This window comes from Sciurus carolinensis, chromosome 18 (assembly GCF_902686445.1).
Source record: "Sciurus carolinensis chromosome 18, mSciCar1.2, whole genome shotgun sequence".
NCBI classification, from domain to species: Eukaryota; Metazoa; Chordata; class Mammalia; order Rodentia; family Sciuridae; genus Sciurus; species Sciurus carolinensis.
In genome coordinates, this window is record NC_062230.1 from 6,595,398 (window position 1) to 6,616,509 (window position 21,112).

Below are 21,112 nucleotides of genomic sequence, written 5' to 3' on the forward strand. Positions count from 1 at the left end.
TGTAAGGATCCTGCTCTTGGTTGCTTTCTGTTACCTACTTACAGGGCTTGAAAGGAGAAAATGCAGGACTCGGGTTAAGCACCCACCAACTCAAGGCAGGCTACAAGTCGGAACATCTCCAAGGCAACAGTCACTGCCAAGGGGAAAACCATCACCAGGTAGACAGGATGGCTGCTCTACGAGGTCATGAACCTCTGTCCTCAGCCACTCCAGGGATGGCACGACTGGTCCACGAGAGAGGGAGACGCGTGCGGGTTGGAGGCTATGTCTGGGCTTCCTGCCACCATGCTGCTGTGTTTATCGCAACTGCTAAATGCAGGACACATGGCCCTTGACAGAGCACTAGACTCTCACTGAGGAGCCCCGTCGGCCTCTTGGTGGCCAGCGGATTACCTTGGCGCCCTCTCATCTTAAAGGCAGCACTGGATTGTCTTCCTGGAACTGATATCCCGTCAGATGGGTTTGCCTTTCCTACCTCACCTCTGCCAGCGCCATCATTCAAGGGCTTCAGAAGGCAGCTGATCTGCTGTCGGGGATCCTGCACATCATCTCTCAGGCCAGGGATCATTTCAGGGCAACAGAGATGCAGGATGGTGACGGGAACATCCAGCACAAGGCACGAAAGCCTCTGACCTCAAGAGCGTGGAGCGGACTTTCCAATTCTGAGACGAGACATCCACTGGAAGCACCCCCGAGGGGCTGGAGCGACGTCCTCCAGGATGAGGAACGTGCTTGGCACCTACCGCTGATGCACCGCGCCCCACGCCCTGGCTGGAATTCACAGCTCAGGAAACAAAGGCTGGAAGTGGGAGGGGCCCTCCTTAGCACCGCCCCGGCCATCCTCTTGGGAAACCTGTGCTTCTCATTTCTTGAAACTTAGGCTCATTTGCATCAGAAATTCTGATTCCTGGTTTGGGAAAATACCCTGGAGGAGCAGCAAGGGACCCAGTGAATTGAATCTACTCATTTTGAGATCTTCACAAATGCAGAACAGCGCCCAAGAAATGAGTGGGAACAAACGATCCTGATTGTCACTGGGAGCTAGGTGACTGCTGCTATATGGAGGTGTAGGTCTGCATTTATTGGGCACCATTTCTTGATGATTCCACATCCAGTGATGATTGGAAATGGATAAACACGACCACTATGACCTTATGAAGGTAATGAAACTCAGAGAGTTGACTTTTTAGGGATGGAAGGTGAGGTCACATCACCGTGTCAAGGTTCTGGCCATGGATGAAGGAAATCTAGAATGCAAGGTGGAGAGGGGGCTGTTGAATATGATTTATGATCCAGGGTCAGTTAAAGAAGTGAGGACCGCAGGTTGTCTCATGAACCCTTGTTTATGGAGTCTTTGGTGGGGACTGTGTCCAGGGGCAAATATGTAGGAATTTTCTACCTATTCCCCCTCACTTTTTTTGGTTCTTGATTTCAGGCTTATTTGAATGAGGTCAGAGGATATGATCTGATTATTTCAATCCTTAGAAATATTTGAAGACTACTTCACAGCCTAGTATACAGTTTTTGTAAATGTTTCCTGCATATTTGAAAAGAACTTGCAATCAGTAATTACATATGGTTTTACATGTTCAGTGATATGCTTTCTGGAGAATGAGAGGGAATAAAATCTTGATTTATAGCATTTCCCTACCATACCATAAGTACTCTCACCAAGTTACCAATGTGATATCGACTGGCTCACAAAAATCTTCAAAATTTCAAAGTTAGTTCTCATGACAGGATATATGGCAGTTCAAAGATATCACTCTACTTATGTCTACAGAGTTAAGTGATTCATCCTGCACAAAATCAAATCAGAGTGAACTTAGGAATTCGATCAGACACTTTGCAAACTCTACAAAAACCTAGGGTCAACACTCCATGTTGGTGCAGGCACTGACTTCCTTAATAAGACCCCTAAAGCTCAAGAAATAAGACCAAGAATCAAGAAGTGGGAAGGCATCAAATTAGAAGGTTTCTGCACAGCAAGGAAAACAAGAGTGTGAAGAGAGAGCCCACAGAATGGGAGAAGATCTTTGTCAGCTAGTCCTCTGACAGAGGATTCATATCTGGGACATATTTAAAAATTCAAAAAACATAACACTCAAAGCAAAACAAAACAAAAACAAAAAAAACCCACAAACAACCCACTCAATAAATGGGCCAAAGAACTTAAGAGATAGTTCTCAAAAGAAGAAACACAAATGGCCAAGCAATACATGAAAAACTATTCAACATCTTTAGCAATTAAGAAAATGCAGGGCTGGGGAGAGAGCTCAGTTGGTAGAGTGCTTGCCTCACAAGCACTAAGGCCCTGAGTTCAATCCCCAGCACCGCAAAACAACAACAACAAAAAGAAAATGCAAATCAAAACTACATGAAGATTTCTTCTCACTCCAGTTATATGTCAACTATCGAGGACACAAATAATAGGGCTGGGGATACAGCTCAGTTGGTAGAGTGCTTGCCTTGCATGTACAAGACCCCTGGGTTCAATGCTCAGCACCTCAAACCCCCCCAAAAATAATACAAATAATAATTAATGCTGCTGAGGATATGGGGAAAAAGTTATACTCATACACTCTTGGTGCTATTGCAAATTAGTACAAGCGCTCCAGAAAACAGTATGCAGATTCCTCAAAAAACTAGGAATGGACTTGGGTGTGGTGGTCCACGCCTGTAATCCCAGCAACTCTGGAGGCTGAGGCAGGAAGATTGCAAATTTGAGGCCAGCTTCAGTAACTTAGTGGGACCTTGACTTAAAATAAAAATACAAAGGACTGTGCTGTGGACTCAGTGGTTAAGTACCGCCTGGGTTCAGTCCCCATATGAAAAACCCAAAAAACCTAGGAATGGAAACCACTATAAAACCAACTACTCCACTGCTTGTTATTTATCCAAAAGAACTGAAAAACAGCATACTATAGTGATACAGTCACATCAGTGTTTATTGAAGCATAATTCACAATAATCAAATTATGGAAGCAACCCAGATATTCATCAATAGATGAATAAATTAAGAAAATATGGTGTGTGTGTGTGTATATATATAAAATGGAGTTTTACTATATCACAAAGAAGAATGAAATTATGGCATTTGCTGGTAAGTGGATGGAACTGGAGAATATTATGCTTAGTGAAATAAGCCAGACTGAGAAATTCAAGGATTAATATTTTCTCTCATATGTGGGAGCTAGAGAAAATTAAGGGTAAAGAGTTGGGAGGGGGGCTCAAATATAAGAATATAGGGATGATCAGTGGGGGAAGAAGAAGGATAATGAGAGGGAGGGAGGAGGGATAGAAAAGGAGAGGAAATGTGTAATGAATTTAACAATATCACATCATGTGCATACATAACTATATCCCTGGGATTCCACCCTTATGTATATGTAGAAAGCACCTATCAAAAATAAATAAATAAATGAGCAAAAGGAAGATGAGTAGAGGAAGAATAGGAAAAGGGATGGGAAAGCAGAGGAACCAGGACTGAAATGGATTAGCCAAACTCCATGCATGTATGATTTTGTCAAATGAACCCAGCTAGGGCGGGGGATATGACCCAGTTGGTAGAGTGCCTGCCTCGCAAGCACAAGGCCCTGGGTTCAATCCCCAGCATCGCAAAAAAAGCAAAAACAAAAACAAAACAAACAAACAAACAAACAAAAACCCCAACTCCTAGGTGTAAGTATAATGCTGTAATAAAAAGTTAAGTTGTTCAAACAATTCATATCCTTACTGTTTGTCTAACTATTGTATAATTTTTCATTGAAAACTGTGTGAAAACCTCACAGTTTTTGGATATAGCTATTTCTCCTTGTAGATCTGTCAATTTTTGCTTTAAGAATATTATTAGGTGCATGCAATTCTAGAGTCTGTTGTTTGTGCTGCATTTCCTCCTTCAGATCTTGTCTCCTAGTGTGCCTGGTTACTTTTCTTTTCTTTTCGTTCTTTTTTGGCACAGGGGATTGAACCCAGGGGCATTCTACCACTGAGCTCCGTTCTCAGCTTTTTATTTTTTATTTTGAAACAGGCTTTCACTAAGTTACCCAGACTGCTCTTGAACTTGCAATCATTCTGCCTTAGGCTAGCAAGGAGCTGGAATTACAGGCGAGTGCCACTAGGCCTGTCCAGGTTACCTTCTTCTTTTTTTCTTTGTGGTACTGAGGATGGAACCCAGGCCCCTGTGCACACTAGGTAAGTGCTCTACTCCTGAGCTACACCCGCAGCCCTGCCTGGTTATTTTTAATGGGTACTTATATTAGCTTCCTCCTGAGAGGATTTAATTTGCTTCTTCCAGGATGCACATTGCTGTGCTTGACAGTTCTAGCAGTCTACGATTGTCCACATTTAATTTCAGAAATTGAAGTGATTAGAAGCTGGACTTCAGTCCACGTTAGGGTTGGTCTATTTCTGGTATCCTCTAACTCTCAGGATATAGTCTCTTCTGAGTGTGTGTGTGTGTGTGTGTGTTTCACTCCAAAGCACAGAGACTTTAATCAGGACCCCAGCCTTGGCAGGTCCTGTAGTCAAATAATAGTCTCTCGGTCCAACAAGTCTGTCAGAAAATTCTTGCCCTTTTAGACATTCATCCACTTTTTCCAAATGGTAGACAACTCCAGGAAAAGAATGGTCTGAAATGCTGGGTTCACCTCTCTGGATTTCTGTCTTTTCCCAGGTCTTAGCCTCATAATTCTTTCCTATCTCTTTAACATTCCAAACCCTTCAAACAGATTAAAAATATTTTGACTAGCCTTCCTAACTTATGCAGTGAGTGGGTTGGTTGGAGTTACTTAATGTGTCATCTCTAGGAATGAAAGTCTTAGTAGCTATTTTTTTTTTAATCTCCATTTTTCAGATAAGGAAACGAGGCTCGGAGAAGTTAAGTAACTTGCCCAAGGTCACATAGCAGTAAGTGATGGAAATGGGATTCTGACAAGTATCTGACCCCCAAGCCTGTGTTCTTAATTACTAAGCTATAATGCTACTAGGAAACCCACCTCTTTGGCTTCAAGCTTTAGGCCTTGAGCCCTGTTTCATCCCTGCACAGAGCCTCACCTCTCCCTTCTCTGTTGCCAAGGGGCCCCACAGAACCCACCCATGCCTCCTTGGTACTCCTCTGGCCCCATGAACTTCATGCAGGTCTCTCCCCAGGGACAGGGCAGAGCAGGACTGAAAACAGAAGTTCAGAAGCAATCTGAGCGCAGAGAGATGGCGCAGGGTCGGACATCACCTTCCTTCCTGGGTCCCTGGGTGGCAGTGAGTTTGCATGATCTTTATTTGGAATTCCTCCACCCCTTGCTGACTCATATGTAGCTTGAGTCAACTCACACTCTCTGGATTTGCACCTTTACATCCTGAGCTGCTGCAGAGTCGGGAGGTGGGGGCCACATGAGGGGCCTGACAGCTCCCCTCAGTTGCCTTCTGTGGGACACCGCTATCTCCTTGGGTGACCCAGGTCATCTTCAAAGGGGAATGTGATTGGCTCCTCCTCGGCTCTCTGGCAGCTTCAGTGTGAGCAGCAGGGCCTGTGTCCTTGTGCTTGAGACCCTCCTATCCAACTCCACAGGGAAAAGAGGCCACCAGTCAGAAAGCCTGTCACCTGCTGCTCCTTCCTTCCCTCCCAAACGGTTCACATTTTCACCTGCCTCCCATCCTGTCTCAGAGCGGGAGAGGCTGCACAGCTAGGAAGACCACGAGCTCTGGAAATACAGAAACCTGGGTTAAAATCTTGGATTTCTCACTTGCCCGGCTTAATTGATCCTGGGTGAATCACCAGTTTTTCAGAGACTAACTTTCTCATCTTGAAAATGGTAATCACACTTGCAGGGGCTGGGGCTCAGTGCCTGGCATGTGTGAGGCACTGTGTTCGATCCTCAGCACCATATTTAAAAAAATAAGTACGTAAAATTAAGGTATCATGTCCATCTACAACTAAAAAGTTTTTTAAATGGTAAACACATACACACATGTATACGTAGTTTTGTTAAACTGGTGCTGGGGATTGAACTCAGGCCTTGAGCATGCTAGGCAGTTCTCTGTCACATAGTGCCACACTACCAACCCTAAAATGGGAATAATTCATCTTCTGGAACTCTTTTAAGGGCCAAGGAAAATTGAATTCGCAAACTCATCATCACATTGGAAATTTTAACACTGTTCCTTTGATAATCAATTTTTTTAAAAGAAGACAAAAGTATTAATAAGGATACAGAATATCCGAACCATACTCTCAACCCACTTGAACTAACTGACATTTATATAACATTCCACCCCAAAACCAAACAGCAGAATATATTCTTATCAAGTACACATGGAAGACAGCAAGAGAGCACACGTTGGGACCATAAAACAAGTCAATGCGTTTTCAAAAGCCTGGCATCACGTGGCGAACATTTTCTGCCCACAGCGGACTGATCCTGCTCTGGTCCTGTGTTTGGTGCCCTCTCTGGAGTTGGCATTTCCACGGGCATATTCTATTGTAATGTGAACATTCGGATATCGCAGTGACATTTCGTGGCCGTATCTTCTTAGCTCTTCTTAGCTGTGACAGTTTCTCAGGGCTTCCTTGCTTTAAATGACTTGACCGGTGCTGAGAAGTTCTGGCCAGGGTGTTTTGTACAATATCCTCTATGGGATTGGTCTAATATTTCCTCTGATTAGACTGGGGTACATTTGATGTGCTTCAATTTATTGCTGTCACTCCATTTTTTTTTAATTTTTAGATGTCGATAGGCCTTTATTTTATTGGTGTATTTACATGTGGAGCTGAGTCTGGAACCCAGCGTCTTACACATGCCAGGCAAGTACTCTACTGCTGAGCCACCGCCCCAGCCCTGCTGTCACTCCATTTTGAGGCTTAGGTCGTTGCATTGGGGACAGTAAGGAGCCCTTTCAAATTAACTCCCATGCTTTTTTTTTAACTTTATAAAGAAAAGAGATTTCTTTGGCCCATGATTCAGGAGGTGCAGTCCAGAGACTTGATCTGCTGGCACTCTTCTTGCCCGCAGAGTCCCAAGGTGTCACAGAGCATCAGATACCAAGAGAAGGGGACTTGAGTCCTGGGCCTTTTTCAAAGGACTTCTGTCATCTTTCGTTCGGCCTGATGTCTGGCCTGATTAGATTGTCTGAGCTCATCTGCCACATTCCTTGCCTCAAACCCAGGCCCAGTCATGTTTCTACAGAGAGATCTCATTCCTGTTTTGTTTTTTCCTTCTTTTCTTGGTGCTGGGGATTGATCCCAGGGGCACTTCACCACAGAGCCACATCCCCAGCCCTTTTTTATATTTTATTTAGAGACAGGGTCTCACTGAGTTGCTGAGACCTCACTAAGTTCCTGAGGCTGGCTTTGAACTTGCAGTCCTCCTGCCTCAGTCTCCTGAACCACTGGGGTTACAGCCATGCCCACCGCACCTGGAAGCCCTCATTCCTTTTAGTGGAGATGGTGCTTAGAGACCATAGTCAGTCATCAGGAATGCTCCTGTTACTGGGCTGCTGTTAAAAGTGGAAAACAAATAATTTGGAAAGTGAAAAACAAACTATGATCACATACAAATATTTCCCACTTAAATTTACAATCATAAGGTTTAACTCATTTAATTTAATGTTTATAGCTCCTTCCCTCATCTTGGTTCCTGAGGATATGCACACAATTAGATTTCTTTGCAGTTCCTTTGCTTCTAGGATAGATTCTGCTTGGAATCTGCTATGCTCCGGTGTATCACTGACTTGACATGCAGGTAGGGTATTTGTTTTGTTTCGGTGCCCATTTTTAGGAATGCTTTGTGGCATTTTCTGTCCTGTGGCTTGCCAAAGAAGGGAAAGCAGACTCAAACTGGGAGCCTTTGGTGCTCACCGAGGGAGCCATTGTATTCTTAGTTCACTAAGGAAAAACTCTCAACTCAGTGTCACCAGATTTTCACTGTGCCATCTCCCAAGACCCTAATCTGGAGACCAGTTTTCCTCTGGGTGTTGGGGGCAGGAATCAGGTAGTTGATGAAGATCCAGAGGAGAGGTCAGCCCCAGCAGTGCACAGGTTCAGAAACTATAATGAAAACCCAGTGGCAAGAGTCTCCCCTGGAGCCTGAATATGGTCACTAAATATCACTCTTCACTAAAAGAAGCAAGAGCTCTCTGTAGAAATGGCTGATTCCAGATTTGTGTCAAGAAATGCAACAGATGAGCCTAGAAAAATCTAATCATGCCTGAAACCAAAGACAGATGAAGAACTACAGGTGTCTTTTTAAAAGGACACAGGCGTCGACTTGAAGGGTCTCCTGCTAGCTAAAAATGCAACAACCTGAGCTCCAAAAGTATAATTAAGACAACAATGATTTAAAACATTACAATTGTACAAGATTACTGTGCAAAACAGAACAAGAGCACACTCAAATTGCTGTGCTTCATAGAAGAAGATGCAGTCTCTGAAACGTTTGACTTCGCTTTCTTATACCAATGAGGAGACCTAGCAGGTCTGATAGCGAAGAATTGGAAGAGAAAAAGTTATTCTGGGGATATGACTCAGGGCAGAGCGATCGCCTAGCATGTGCAAGGCCCTGGGTTCCATCCCCAGCACTTCAAAAACAATCCTTCTCTGATGAGGATAATTTCACTGGGTGAAATTGTAGGCAGGTGCCACTGTTCTGCTGTCTCCTAAAGGGTCTTTTGGACTCTTAGGTCATGAAACACAGTCCTGATTCAGAACCACACATGACTCACCCTCGAAATCACTCAGGGGTGTCCAGGAGGCTGACAGACTGGTAAAGAAATGACTAGCCCTTTTTACATTCGGGTGGTTTATTACTTATATAGGTGGCAGAAGCAGAAGGTGTTGGCTCCCTGTTCCACAGGACCCTGAAACCCTCCAAGGGGCCAGAGGACGACATATATGAGCCCCTTCTTGTTGCAGAGCTGAACAGTTGGCCCTAAGGAGAGGCAGAGGGGCTCCTGGGACCCATCAGGAAGAGCTGAGAAGCCGCCTCAGCTCAGGAAGAGTGGGAGGCAGGTCCTCACTGTCATCCTGTGCTCCCTGGAAGACCAAGGGCACGTGGTCAAGGCTTAGGTCTGCTGTGGGGCAGCTTTGCTACGGCCCACGTACGTGATACGCACAGTCACCAGGGCACCCTGGGGAACCATGACTGTTACCCTGACGAGGGTTAAGACTTCTCCTCCTTCCCCCTCTGAGGCACCCTTCCCACTTACCAGCTGCTCTTTTGACCAACAGGGAGGAGATAGTAGTAAGTGGGGGGGACCATCCCTGCACGAATGGATACCTTGCCAGTCCCTCAGCCTGGCCCAAGTCTAGATTTAACACCTTCCCTTGTGGCCACTGTGTTCTCCAGGGGCTCCCACGCTGGGTCTCTCTGAGGCACTTCCAGAGATGTGATCCACAGGAAATCCTCATGTCTGCCTCTCCCAGACAACCGACCAGTGCAGCTTTCTCTATCCTGAGGTCACAGGCTGCATTAGCATCTTCCGATCAGGTGGGGAAACAGATTACTCTTACTTGCAGGAGTGTGTCCAGCTCCCCAGAGGGGCTGAGGAGCGCCCCTCACGCCATATTGGAAGGGCTCACCACCTTCTCTTTCTCTCCACTCTTCCATGTGCTTGAAATAGGTGAGCAGGTTTGGGAGACACCAAATGAGCCAGGAACATCTCCTTTTGTGAATTATTCATTGGATTTGGATGATATGGCTCTAAAATTTCACATCTGCTGCAGTTTTGAGTTTCAGTGGAAAATTTTAACATCGCGCTCTTCTCATGCTAACATATTTATCCCTACTGCGTGTCAGAGATCATGATCTTTTGTAAACCTAACTTACTCAACTGACTCACATTTGATTTATTTATAAACACATGTGGTCTATTAAATATATTTATATATCTAATATATTTAAGTATTATATTTAAATATTTATACTGTATATTTTTATCATGATAATCCGCTTATATTATATATTTATGTGTTATTATTACATAATATTAATATATTATTAATATATAAACAAATATAATATACCCATATATTATTAATATATCATATAACTATAATATATTCATATATACTATATAATATATTCATATAATATATTCTTCTTCAAATACATTGTTATTTGTTAACCTCAATTTTTAAAAATGTAATCATTTTTACTCAAAGGACTTTGTTTGAATCTCCAGTGAAAAACCCAATGCGAACGACTGCAGATAAAGCCACTGCCAGAATCTCTACCTCTCCGCTTGTGCCCGAGCTGACATGGGTGGATCGTGCACTTTCCCCAACTGTCTTCACCTGGATCTTGGGCTCCTCTCACTGTTTTCTTCGGGTCTTTTTCTTCTCAAGTCCATGGTTGGGTCTTCTTTTTGCTCCCACAATCCAAGGGAGCGTATGTCATGCTGAAATCAGTTTGGTCTTCTACACCAGAATGCAGTCTGAATCCAGAAGGTGACATCTGGTGTGCTCTTGTACACTTTGGCTAGTTTTTCCCCTGAAGGTCTACCTGAGGTACAGTGACCTTCCCAGAGTGAAGGACATGGAGGACCGTAGCCCCTCGAAGTCACTGGTCGCTCATGAACTTCCTGGACTGGAGAACTGCTGTCTGTCATGGAGTGTCCATCCTCAGCCTTCCTGCCTTTCTCTGGATCAACTGAATGTTTCCATTATTCTGATTATCTCTTTGTGGCATGACGAGGGTTGTAACTGTTTATTCTGTGACATCAGTGGCAGTTTGGATTTACAATGTCATTTTTAACCCGCCACAGTCAGCCTTCAAGGGCTGCTGTGACCTGACACAGGACAAGGAGTTTGCAACAGTCGACTTCCATTACCCAGCTCTCAGCCAAAGTCACGCACTGTTCCACGTGTTACCAACACCGTAACACAGTACATTTTTAACTTACATGTTTTGGTTGGAGACAACACAGTACCTTTATTTTAATCCAGTGATTATATGCGGTGCTGAGGATCAAACCAGTGCCTCACATATGCTAGGCAAGTGCTCTACCACTGAGCCACACAGTCCCGACATTTTCTTTTTGGGTTGTTGTTATTTAAAAAGTCATTTAACAAAAAGTTTAGTATGAAACTTACATGACCCGATTTTTATGTCATGTTTTAGCTAAGTAGGCCCTCTGGAGAGGGGACATGGATTTCTTTGCTGAACAGCCATATTTATACTCATTCCAAGGACTTCTAACACGATGATACTATTTCCTCAGATTACACCCATTCCAATATTGTTCTGTTGTCCACGAGTGGCATCTCCACACATTCATCACAAGATTCATAAAGGGCTTAAATCCCCCGCCATCTTTCTTGAACGTGCCTGCCACCTTTTAATTTCAATGGTAACTTTTTGTCCATAACTTTTTTCACCTCGGGTGAGTTTTGCTCACGCTGTCTACCTTGGCAGCTCAGAGGTGCTTTCCATACCTTTTCTTTAAACAGTTATTTCTTCCATGTTTATTGCCCTCCTCTCTCCTCAATTTGGGGACTCCAGTTGCATGTATGTCTGACTGATGTTGTCCCGTAGTTCACTGATACTCTGTTCATTTGGTAGAAGAAACAGTTTAACTGGCACTGGAGATGTAGTTTGGTGGGAGAAAACTTGCCTAGCATGCACAAGATCCTGTGTTCACACTCCAGCACTGAAAAAAAAAAAAAACTTAGGTAATTTTACTTAATTTTTCCTTATTTTGGTAACATATATGTAACATAAAACTTGCCATTGTACTTAAAGGAGTACTGTATCCCCTTCTTAGCCACAATTCATTTTCCATGGTTTTGGTTACCCAAAATTGAATTCCCAAAATACTACTGGCTAATTCCAGAATTAAATAATGCAGAAGTTTTAAATTGCTGTTCTGAGAAGCATTACAAAATCTCAGGGCATCTTGCTCCATCCTTTGTCCATGGTATCCATGCTGTATGGGCTACCTGCCCTGTAGCAAGTGAGAGGGAAGAGAGAGAGAGAGAGAGAGAAAGATGAGAGAGAGAGAGAGAGGAGGGAGAGAGAGAGAGAGAGAGAGAGAGAGAAAGTGAGGGAGAGGAGAGAGACTACACTCACATGGTCTTTACTACAGTATTTTGTTTACAATTTCTTAATTTTATAAATAAGTTATTGGTGTTAATCTCTTACTGGGCCTGGTTTGTACATTCAACTTTATCATAGGGTATGTACATATAAGATACAGTGTATGTTTGCGTCAGTACAATTGGAAGTTTCAGACATCCACTGGAGGTCTTGGAATAAATCCCCCACACATCCCGGGGAGCTACTGTGCAGTTCAGGGACATTAATTCCATCATGGTGTTGTACAATAATCACCCCTGCGGATTTTCAAAAACTTTTTCATCACCCCCAAACAGAAATGCTGAACCCATTATGCAATAACTGCCTGTTTCCTCCCTGACCCAGTCTCTCATGTCCTCTAATCTACTTTCTGTCTCTAAGTATTTGCCCATGACAGATATTTCATATAATTGGGGTCATATAATATTTGTCCCCTGTGTCTGGGGGGAACCCAGGGCTTTGTGCATGTTAGGAAATTACTCTGCCACTCATTTCTTGGTCACTTTTGGTGGACTGATTTTTCCATTCTGGGTTGTATTTTGCTTTCTTTCCTTTCCTTTTTTAATTGGACATCAGACTTCATGAATTTTACCTTGTGGGATGCTGGATATTTTTGTATTCTTACCCCCCAAAAATTATTTTTTTGAATTCACTGTAGAGATTCAGTTAATCTCTTGAAGCCAGTCTGCTCTTTTCTCGTCTTGCTTTTGAACTTTGTGAAGTAGAAGCTGAGTGATTCTGTCTGGGACTATTTCTTCCCCTAGTTAGGGGAGACCTCTGTTCTGCCTCCGATGATCCCTGAATCACGGTTGGCCTGTGTGGCATGTTGTCGGCCTGTGAGGCTCTGGGTGGCTCTGGGCACTGTCCCCTCTAATCCTGCCAGATGGCTCTTTCCCAGCCTCAGGAGCTTTCTTCACATGCATGTGGTGGTTGATGCTCAGCTGAAGGTCCACATGAGTTGCCACAGTCCCCTCTGCTGTCTGCACTTGCCCTGCGAAGTCCAGCTGTTTCACCTTCCTGGACGTCATCGGAGAGGCTGCTGGGCTTTCCTGGGTACTCCTCTTCCTCCTGCAGCCTGGAAACTTTCTCCGGGCAGGAAGGTGGGGCACCTGGAGGGCTCGCTCATTCCTTCCTTGTCTTTGAGCAACCTCTGTTCTTTATTGCATGATGGCCAATGTCATGAGTGTCACTGTTTCAGGACAGAGGATCATTTGGGTCCCTGTTACCCCTCTTTTATTTGGGGAGGGGGTACCGGGTATTGAACTCAGGGGCACTCCACCATTGAGCCACATCCCCAGCCACATCCCCTTTTTCTATTTTATTTAGAGACAGGCATCTCACTGAGTTGCTTAGTGTCTCACTGGTGCTGAGACTGGCTTTGAACTCACGATCCTCCTGCCTCAGCCTCCCGAGCTGCTGGGATTACAGACCTGAGCCACTTTTACCCCTGTTAATGGAAGCAGAGATCCACAATGTTAACTCTGTTCTTTCATGTACCTACTGTTCATTTCAAATTTCAGAAGGACAAGTGTGATTTTTCTAATATGCAACTCGAATACACACACTCGTCGTTGTGTTTGTGGGTGTGTGTGTCCTGACTGTGAACTTTATTTTCAGCCTAAACACTTTGGATAACTATTTAGAGCATATGTCTCTAAAGGTTTGTCACTTTGAAAGAAAATACATTCTAGTTTTCTCCTAAGGGAACAACAGGAAATCAGAAGCTGTGAATAGAATATTTGAGATATTAGGTACTTAAATTAGTACAGTGATAAAAACAACAACGGATGCTACTTCATATTCACTAGGATGGCCGTAGTCCCCCAATCAAAACACAGCAGGATACACTGTGCATGCTTGTAATCCCAGCTACTTTGGAGGCTGAGGCAGGGCCATCATAAGTCAAGGCCAGCCTCAGCAACTCAGCAAGACCCTGGTTCAAAATAAAATACAAAAAGGTCTGGGGATGTGGCTCAGTGGTTAAGCACCCAGGTTCATTCCCTGCACCATTATCCCCAAATTTATCTAATACACACATACACACACATATATATATATATATATATATATATATATATATATATATATATATATATACGTGTGTGTGTGTGTGTGTGCGGAAACACACAAAAACTTGTACATCAATGTTACAGCAGCCTCATTCATAATAGCCCCAAACTGGAAACAAACTCAATGTCCATCAGTGGATGAATGGATAGATCAAATAAATGTGTTCTATCCACACAGTGAATCTTCCTTGGCCACACAAAGGAATGCGGTGCTGAGGGAAGAGCCTTGGGGACACAATGCTCATGGAAAGAGCCAGACATCAAAGGCCATCTACTGTATGAGTCCATTTGTCTGAGATGTCCAGAATGAATCCAGGCACATCCACAGAGACAGAAAGCAGAATACTGGTCACCAGGGGAGGGGGAGAGAGGACTGGGAAGTGATTGCTCATGAGCACGGGGATTCTTTTCTTTTCTTTGCAGTGCTGGGGATTGAACCCAGGACCTTGTACATGCTAAGCTGACACCCCACCACTGAGCTCCAGCACCAGCCCCAGTACAGGGATGCCTCCAGGGTGATGGGAATGTTCTAGAGTTGGTCCTGGTGATGGTTACACAGTTGTGGGATTCTAATAAGAACCACTGAATGATACATATAAAAAGGGCGACTTTTATGTACACTGAGTCCTTCTGTCACTGGCTCATTTTCTTGGTTTAAGTTTGTGTGTGAAGTGGCATCTCATTGTGATTTTGACTTGCGTTTCCTGATGGTCAAATCACGTTGAGCATCTTTTCAGGGGCTTATTGGTCATTCGTGTATCCTCTTTGGAGACATGTCTATTCAAATACTGTACTCATTTTAAATTTGAGTTTTTAAACTTTTGTTGTTGAGTCATAAGTGTTCTTTATATATTCAGGATCCTGAACCAATATGGATACATGATTTCCAAATGTTTTCTCCTATTTCCTTTTACTTTTTTAAAAGATATTTTTGTAGTTGTCAATAGACCTTCATTTTATTATATGCAGTGCTGAGAATTGAAGCCAGTACTTCGTACATGCTAGGCAAGTGCTCTACCACTGAGCTACAGCCCCAGCCTCTCTTTTCACTTTTTTAACAAATAGAATCAATTACTTTAATGATTAAATGCCCTTCATTTTTAAAATTGGGAACTATTCCATGACTACAGGAATGTACATAATATAAAAATGAGGCATTCACAACAGCTAAGCTGTAGAACCAACCTACATGCCCATCAACAGATGAATAGATACAGAATTTGTGGTCTACATACACAATGGAATATTACTCAGTCATAAAGAAGGATTATTCTATGGCATTTGCAGTAAATAGATGGTCTGGAGACTATCCACCCATTACTGACTAAGAGAAAGAAGCCAAACCCCCAAAATCAAAGGTGGAAGGTTTTTTTGCTGATATGTGGAAGTTAAACCACAATAATGAGCAGGGAGGGAAAGAAGAGTTCAGTAGATTAGACAAGTGGAAACAAAAGGAAGGAGGGGGATAGGATAGGAAAGACAGTAGAATAAACCTAATACAATTTTCCTATGTACACATATGAAAATACCTAAATGAATCCCACCAGCATGCCCACCCTCAAGAATCAGGTCCTAATTAGAATAAGACATATCCCATGCTTGTATAATTTTATCAGAATGGATTCTACTGTCATGTATAACTAAGAAGAACCAATAAAATATAAGGCACAAAATAAAGCAAATGAACACCTACATACTCACCATCTAGTACGAAAACCATTCCCCTCTTCCCCGTCTCTGTCTTCCCTCCTACTGGATCCCTATCCATTCTCACTCAATTATGCTAATATTAAACTTGATGTTCACCAACCTTCTGGTTTTCACGTTTTTGTCATATGTGCATATATTTTTTGAACTTTATAAAATGGAATAACATTATGTATCCTTTTACAACTGACTTTTTTCTGAATATTTTGTTTGTGAGCTTTCTCTGTGGTGATGGGCCTCGCTGGAGTCCATGTTCATTGCTGGGTTCATTATAGAAACATACCTTAATGTATTTGCCCTTCCTCCTACCAGTGGACATCCGGATTATTTCCAGGTTTTTGCAGTAGAATGGTGAACATTCTTCTGGAAGTCTTCCGAGCATGGTGCGAGTTTCCTTTCTTTTTCTTTTCTTTTTTTTTTTTTTTGGTACCAGAGATTGAACCTGGGGCACTTTGGCACTGAGCCACATCCTAAGCCCTTTTATATTCTATTTAGAGACAGCTTAGGGCCTTGCTAAGTTGCTGAGGCTGGCTTTGAACTCTGGATCCTCCTGCCTCAGCCTCCGGAGTCACTGGGATTACAGGTCTGGGTCACTGCGCTTAGCTGGTGCAAGTTTCTTTAGGGTCACATTTAAGGGTGGAATTTCTGGGTAAAGCTATGCACCTCTTCAAAATTACTAGTTTTCCAAAGTGTTTACCTCTCTCACTCAGTTTAGAGTTCTCATTGATCCATTCTTGGCCACACACAGTATTGAAGGTCTTTAATTTTTGCCAGTCTAGTGTGTGTGTGTGTGTGTGTGTGTGTGTGTGCGCGCGCGCGCGTGCTTACCTGTTAAAATACACATGATATGCATTTTCCATTCTATCAATTTTAGGCATACAATTAAGTGGTATTAATTGCATTCACAATGCTGATAACTATCACCTTATCTAGTTCTAAAACTCTTTCACCACAACCAGGAATTCTGTATCCATTGACTCAAACTGCCTGTTCCTCCTTCTTCCAGTTCCTGGTAACCTCTCATTGACCCTCTGTCCCTAGGAATTTGATGATATCTTCTAAAGAGCACCAATTTTTTTCTTTGGGGTACTGGGGATTGAACCCAGGGACACTTAACTCCTGAGCCACATTGCAGCCCTTTTTATTTTTTATTTTGGGACAGGATCTCACTGGGTTGCTTAGGGCCTCGCTAAGTTGCTGAGGCTGGCTTTGGACTCACGATCCTCCTGCCTCAGACTTCCGAGCTGCTGGGATAACAGGCATGTGCCACCATGCCCAGCACGAGCACCACATTTTCATCCCAATTAGTTGCTAATACCTTTGTCCAAGTTGAAACACTCCAAGCTAAGGTTATAACGCACACATGCGTGGGCATAAAAACCTCCACCTGTTTTTTTTTTTTTTTCTTTTCAGGAGTTCTTTTCAGCCAGCTCCAAACAAGGCAAACCAGGTCAGTGAGGATCACTTTTCGGATGCACACATGCTTCCTCTCACCTCTAAGACCTATGTCTTGTCCAGTTTGTGTGCAAGATCAAGAGTCTTGATCATGTCAAGTAGACTCAGGAGGCTGGTGGAGGCTGCAGGCTGTCAAGTGAGAAGCTGCTCAGGGTGTTTTCTTTTCTTTTTTATGGTGCTAGGGATGGAACCCAAGGACCTGAGCTAGCCCCAGCCCAGGGCTTTTTTTGATGACAGATGGCTGATTCCTCATTATATCATTGTCTCTCTGCCATTTGATTTTTTCTTTTATCTTTCTTTTTTGGCACCAGGGATTGAACCCAAGGGTGCCTAACCACTGAACCACATCCCCCACCCTTTTATCACTTATAAATTATTTTGAGACAGGGTTTTGCTAAGTTGCTCAAGGCCTCGCTAAGTTGCTGAAGCTGCCCTTGAACTTGAGATCCTACTGCTTCAGCCTCCTGTTGGGTTTACAGGCATGCACTACTGTGCCGGGCTCTTTGCCATTTCTAAACATTTATTTCAAATACTTTCAATTTTTATCCACTGTGTAGAGCAGGGTTGTTTATTTGGGGTCCTCAGATGGTTCACAGCTACAATTAAGGAAGCCCATGAACTTGACTGGAAATGAGATTACCTTTTTATTTATTTATGTAGAACTGGGGGATGGAAACCCAGGGCCTCACACGTGTCTGGCAAGCACCCCACCACGGAGCTACACCCCAGTTTACTTCTTTTAATTAACCTCTAACTGAAAATTGCATTTCTTTCATTTGAGAAACCACATCAGTATTAGCTGCACCCGTCACTTTGCCACCAATAGAAATCAGAGATATTCTTGTAGCACATCTTGGTTGTTGCAGAACTTGAAGTATCATTTGCATTCAACGTACTTTGAACTGTTTTTAGTTAGAGCTTGCTATTTAAAGTGTTAAAAAAGAAACAGGTATATTATCATATCAAACATTTAAAAATATTTGAACCTTTTATATTTAAGAGTTTGAATTTCATTACATTCACTTTCCTCTGCTAATTCATTTATATTTTATGGCATATTAAACATTATTTTGAGCAGAACTGAGGCACAAAAGAGTCTAGGAACCCCTGACTCAGAGCCTTTTGGGGGAGAGATAGACACTGCAGAAAACTTTCTACCCGCGGGATAGCAGTTTTGGCCAGGTGCATCTTATTGTTCCTTAAAAAGAATTTTGGGGGCTGTGGCTGTGGCTCAGCCACAGCCTAGCATGTGTGAGGCACTGGGTTCGATTCTCAGCACCAAATATATAAATAAATTAATACAATAAAGGTGTATCGATATCTTTAAAAATTATTTAAAAAAAGAATTTTGGGAGAATGATTAAGATTCATTACTCAAAATCTGCCTTCCCTATCTATCTATCTATCTATCTATCTCTATCATATTATGGTACTGTGTTCTATCTCTGCAGTTACACCCCCCAGCCCCATTTATTTTATTTGGAGATTATATTATATTATATAATACAATAGAATTATATATTGCCAAGGATGTCACTAAGTTGCCAAGGCTGGCCTCAAACTCACCATCCTCCTGCTTCCGCCTCCAGGGTTGCTGGGATTATAGGTGTGCCCCACCAGGCCCGGAGGCTTGGCGACCTCATTGCTAGGCATATCGGAACCCTTCTGGATCCTTGGAAATTTACTTCTACAGCGAAGGGGCTCCAACATATCTGTTAGAAGTGCCAACAGAGGCGACCGTTTACTTAACCATTCCTGATATGCAATTCCATTTCCGTAGGCACCTTTGACCTTCAAGGCCAGAGAATAGCCAGCTTTCTGTACTGGGGGAAGGAACAGGTGCGGCCCCTTCCCCTCCCCCAGCACAGGTACCTGGGCTCCCATGGGAATGATCTACTTCCTTGGAGAAGGCTGAGTCTCACAAGTGCAGCAGGAAGTAGAGCACTTTTGCACTTCCTGTCTGACTGGGGGTCGCTGATGAGGGAAAACCTACGCCATGTGGCCAGGCCCAGGTGTCCTCCCAGGGAGACCTTGTACTCTTGGTCACCTTCCGTCAAACTGAGTGGGCCCACGTGTCCTCACCTAGACCTGCGTGTGGCTCCAGGGTCCCTTCCAGGAGAGTTTATAAACTGCAATGCCTCAGCTCTTGAACTGGGAGTCTTTATAGTGCCAGAATCATTCAGCTGTAGATTATGTAGGGGGGTGTTCAACCCCACCTCCTACCTGAGGGAGAAGTGGGAGATCAACAGCCAATGCTAGAAAGAGGTCACCAGACCGTGGGGGCCCCTTGCTGGAGACAAGGTGCAGATTGGGCCCCGGTTCTCAGCAGCCCCTCCTGGGTGGAGCTGCCCCTGGGCTCCTGCAGGACCAACCACCCTCCACCAGGCCCAGGACCTCACCAGGCCCAGCCACTCTGTAGCTGGCCTTCCTTCATTGCTGCACCCCTCTGCTGCTGTGGCCAGCCCCTTGTCTCTCACCCAGACTTACAGCAGCCTCCTGCCACCGGCCTCCAGGGTGATCTCAGCTCCCGTTTCTCACTGGCACCGGCTGCCCAGCGCCTTCTATTTTAAACTGAACTCCCAGTTGGGCGTTCAAGGCTTTTTCCACCTTGCTGCTCCCTGGGCTGGCAGCCCTCTCCTCCCTTGCCCGGTGTCTGCTGGGGTTTGGTGGTTCCAAGGCTTGACCCCGACCCCTGGCACTGCCCATCACGCTGCAATGGGCCCGCTTGGCCACCGTCCCCGCTACCCCGCAGTCCTGGCACAGAGCAGGCGTTCAAAACACTGGTTGAGGAGCACACGATGCCACCCCAGAGAGGCTGTTGTTATCTGTGCAACTGCTGTGATTTCCCCAGGGCCCCACTGAGTCTGGGCTTTCTAGAAGCACAAGACTTGAGTGACAGAATTGAGGTCTGCCCCCGTGGCACACTGCGGGAAGACAGTCCCCTTTCCACTTGCTGTCCTGGTACTTGCCCTCCTGGCGCATCCCTCTAGAGGGCCCTGGGGTCACCTTGCCATTTCCTAGCGTTGTGTCCTGAGTTCACTTTGGGAGCACCATGGGAACAGTACCTGATTGCCAGCCTTAGGGTGGGTACCCATCATACCCTGGGCCCGAGTGTGCAAAGGTAACTTCTATCAGTATATTCTGCCTGCTTCTGTGCCCAGATTCCCGTGCAATCACTTACCGTGGGACTCTGCAGTGGCTGGCTGTACCAGGAGGAGGGCCTGCAGGGCAAATTTCCACTTCTGAGGCTTTCTCAGAACCCTTTCAAAAGGCCGCATCCATTGAGAGTGAGGCGGATGCTGGGGGCGATGTCTGTGCTCCCCGCTCTTGCCAGAAGGGAGGAACGTGCAGGAGGCCCCAGCCGACTGAGGCAGAGGCGGCAGGACAGCTCTCCCCATGCATCTGCTGCTCAGCCCTAGTCTCCCCTGGACTCCCCTGCTCCTGCTGGGGTGAGATGGGGGCTTGCATTTGGCCTCACGTAGACCCCAAACCACCAGTGCATAGAGATGCTAGAAGTTGAGGTAGCACAGACCTTGTGTCCTTGTAGCCGTGGTGGCAGCAGAAGGGGCTGTTCTGTCACTTCCTGGTAGTTGAAGCAGCAAAACCCTTGGAGCCACCCCAAGGGGCTTCTGTCTACTTATAGGTCAGGGGCTGTGGGTGCCTCAGCTGCAGTCCTGGGGGTTTAGCTGTCTTGGGGGGTCTACACATCATGGCCCTGGTCCTACAAGGCTCAACTGGGGTTCCAGATCACCCATTGGTTGAGACTGGGGGAGGTGATGTGGGCTTTGACTCAGCAAGAATAGGATTTTTCTCAGA

The 21,112-nt window shown here is 44.6% G+C and overlaps 1 long non-coding RNA gene across 1 annotated transcript; it reads right to left on the reverse strand.

Annotated features, from left to right (window-relative positions):
• Positions 1 to 11,301: 11,301 nt before the first annotated feature.
• On the reverse strand, positions 11,302 to 21,095 carry LOC124970592 (uncharacterized). The gene is made up of 3 exons (XR_007106157.1): positions 19,379 to 21,095; positions 18,863 to 19,008; positions 11,302 to 11,640 (listed from the first exon to the last, which is right to left on the reverse strand). It is a non-coding gene; the product is annotated as an uncharacterized LOC124970592 (long non-coding RNA).
• Positions 21,096 to 21,112: the final 17 nt, after the last annotated feature.